Source organism: Empidonax traillii, unplaced genomic scaffold (assembly GCF_003031625.1).
Source record: "Empidonax traillii isolate 1590-97213 ecotype Southwest subspecies unplaced genomic scaffold, ASM303162v1 scaffold343:size799674, whole genome shotgun sequence".
NCBI lineage: Eukaryota > Metazoa > Chordata > Aves > Passeriformes > Tyrannidae > Empidonax > Empidonax traillii.
This window is the reverse complement of record NW_020955536.1, coordinates 165,354-169,197: the sequence shown is the minus strand read 5'-3', so window position 1 is coordinate 169,197 and position 3,844 is coordinate 165,354.

Here is a 3,844-nt window from a genome sequence, read left to right as displayed (position 1 = left end):
TTGATACTAAAGCTATGGTAAAAATAACATACTAGATCAGGCTGCATATTTTGAAAAGGAATTTAAGCATCTTAAAGTATGGTAATATTACAATTAAATATTCAGATACATTATGAGATGATGCCTTTTCTTCTAAGTAATTCCTGCAGAAACTGCTGCTTTATTTCACGCTTAAGAGGCATGACAAAGAATGGAAATATGGAAGTGTTTTTTAGAAGTTGCACACGTAATCTCAGAAACCAGATAGGAGCTGTTGGCTACATAATCTGTGTTTATATTGTCAGATGTGGGGAAAGCTGCAAACCACCTCTTTTGCTAATCCATGTGTCTATGTAATCTCATGGCTTTGTTTTTTTGCCTAAGAATTTTCTTTTTCTAAAATCTGTCATTCAGAGCATGCTTTGAATTCTTTCCATATATACATTCTGGTATCTGACCTTTCTGACCTTGTGAATTCTCTGACTTTTTTTTTACTTCTTCCCTACAGGAAGCAAGGACACATATACATATATGTATGTATATTATATGTATATAATACATGTATACATTTGTGAGTGTATATATATTCTTAAATTTTTAATATATATTTATGAAATTGAGATAGACCGACACTTAAGATACTTTCCAGGGAAGCAAGAAATGCATCTTTTTTCCTTGGTCTTCCCATAGTCTGTACAACAGATAATTGTCACTATCATGATAACTGTGACCTATTAATTACCTTGAAGAGATTTAATGATTTAGGTAGACAAGGTAACTCTCTACAGTCCTGCTCTTAGCTCAAGGCCCAGAAAGTGCAGTGTCCCTGTAGCACTGTACCTTTGAGCTTATATACTTTGTATTTGGGGTTTCTAGAAGGCTTTTCACACAAAAAGCATTATAAGCATTTCTTTTTTGTCTTTTGACACTGTGAAGTTTTGACACAAGTTTAACTGTTTGGGTGTATTAGGAACTTACCTTGAAGACTCAGATTCATATCGATGTCATACTGTTACACTAAGCATGGGAAATTAATTATCCCATATTCTCTTCATTTTTTTGGCCTGAAAACTCAACAGAAGTCCTCTATGATCTCTGCACAGCTGCGAAAATTGTGGATGTTGCTCTCTGTTCATTAACTTGCTTTTCAGTACTTGACAGTCTATTTTCCACTTCATTTGGTTTTCAGACTAGATGAATTTATAGACTCTTGCTGGTATTGATTGTCGCAATCATAGGCAGTCTCTTTGTATTCTAGGAAGGGAAGCTGCACTTCCTTATCTGGAATTCAATTTTGCTGACAAGACTTATCTTCTTTCTTTCATGGCTACTTCATCTTGTTGCATTCATTCCACAGAATTTTTGGTTTCATATCTGTTTAGTTCTATATTATTAATTCACCCTTTAATATTAAATTGTGCTTGAACAGTGTATAGTACATGGAATTTCTTGGACGTTCCCTTGAAGCCAGTTGAACAGCATATAAAAATTCATAGCTCTTCAAAAAGCAGGATCTGCATTTTCTCCTTGCTCTGATGACATGGGAATTGTTTGGGTTTTTTTCTACTCAGTCTGGTTAAAGTGCATCATGGACACAGGATTTCCTATTATATTTATATATAAATGTGTTTTTTTTATTTTTAAAAATTTGTTCAAAACCTGATAGGTCTTTAAAGACATCCTTTTCTTGAGGAAGCACAACATCATTTTATGATTCTGCAATAACAAATGCAACCAATGCACTTGGACAGCAAAGTTGGAATTTACATCTTCTGGGAGGAACTGAATCTGGGATAAAGGGTTTTGCTGTTAAGTCCTGTCAATCCAATCAGTAGAAGTAGGATTTATTTTCCCTTCAGGAGACATCTGTTTAGATGGCCCTACTCTCTTTAGCATCAGAGAATGTTCAGCTGCCTCCAGTGTAGAATTCCATATGTGGAATATGAATCTTACCTGGTGAGCTTCCTGGTGCAAGTCTTTATAAATGGAAGTCTGATTTTCTTGAGATATATTAGAAGTCTGTTTTCCCATAGCTGTCATGTAAATGATCAATTTTGTCTAGATAACTGGTAGAACATTTTCCCAGGTTAATGAAGCAAAAAGGCTAAACAGCACTGAGTCTAGATGCCTCCTAGATGGGGTATAGAAAGCATACCTCTGCAGAGTCTGTTAGAAAAGACACTGAGGGTTGGAAGGTTTGAACAATAAATGAAAAACAGACATAGGAAGCACATGAACATTCAGAGGGTTCTAACCAGAATGAGTTACATAAATGATCAGTAGCAAAAGTTTGATACTGTCAATGAGCCAAAAAGTCCTACTGAGCTGTTAAAAGCTCTGCAGGCACTGACACACTGTAGGTATTTCTGCTTGATTTGAAATAACAAGATTCTGCTTCCAGGAAGGCATGAGCTGGTGCTTGTGAGCAGCTCTGTGTCTAGAACTTTGTCAGAGACAGAACCAGATACTTGTGGTAGTTTCTCATCCAGGAATGACATACTTGTGGCGCTTTCTCATCAAGGAATGATGCCAAGTGTCACCACTTCATTTTTAAAATGGGTTCACAGAGAAAGAAGTTGTAGTGATGTTATCATGGTATGGAATACTTAATTACTAGAATGGAGTTTCCACCTAGAGAAGCTCACATTTCTAAAGAGAAAAATACAGAGTATTGTACTCAGTAGTTTAGGGATCCGTCCTTCTCTCCTGATTCAATAAAAAGACATGCCCATCTCTGCATGCTTTGTGTGTGTGTGATCGCATACCAGGGAGAGAAGCTTTATCCTCTCATGGCTAAGCAGTTCACTTTGGACTAATGGATAGCTGGGGTCCTTCACTCACACTCTGAAAGCCTTGCATTGTGTACCTCTGCACAAAATAATTTCTTGAGTGGAAACTGGTGCACAGCATTCCTGGTTGTTCGGTGTCTATTAGTTTCTTTAGGAGAGCAAGAGCTTTGCTGCTTTCTCATGTCCTCACTTTTGCAATTTTAACCTTCCCTCGAGAAGTCAAGCCTGCTTCATGTTGACTTTTTCAGGACCCTAATTCATTCAGTCTGAACACTTCATTTTTTGCAGGACTAAGCTATTGCGTTAGTCAGCCGAGAGCCTCTAACCACGCGGTGGCGCTCTCTAGCTTTGCATCAGTGCCCTCCAGACCACAAGGTTAAGGAAGGAACTCAGAAACGAAACATATTCTCCATTACCCTTCCTGTCCAGTTAAAATCTCTTTAAAAAAATCCCCAACCAACAAATAATTAAAAAAAACAAAAACAAAAACAAAAACAAAAACCCCCAAAACAACTCAAATAAAAGCATAACCCACTACCCTAAAAACCCCCTTCAAAACTGATGAGCTAAAGCTTAGCTAGGTCTTCCAATCACTTTACTAGGGCAAGAAAAACATAGATCTTCCCCCAGACAGCACCTGCCATGAAGGAAATATGCTGAAATAAAGCAACAGAGGACTTGCAGGGAATTAAAATAATTGAGGATGATAATTCTAAGCTACTTTGAAATGCTCTGACTTGTCCACAGACAGCCTAGAGAAAGATGGCTGTTCTGAAGTAGTATGCAGATTATTTCATAACAAGAAAACTGCTGTGCAAGTACAGAGTACTGTGTTAGAGAAGAAACCTACTGAATGAGGTTGGATGCAGGCACATGCTGAAAACTGTTGGTATTATTTTTAAATTCTCAGCTTTTAGCTTCTACTTGTTTTGCCAAGAGAAATGCCCCTGAATTGTTTTGTGTGAGCCCAGACCTACAATATTCCAGGCAGTGACAATCAAAATACTTAACCTAAGGAACGTTCAAAAATGTTCAGAAAATGTACCAAACATATTAGCAGAGTTAGAAGCTGTTTT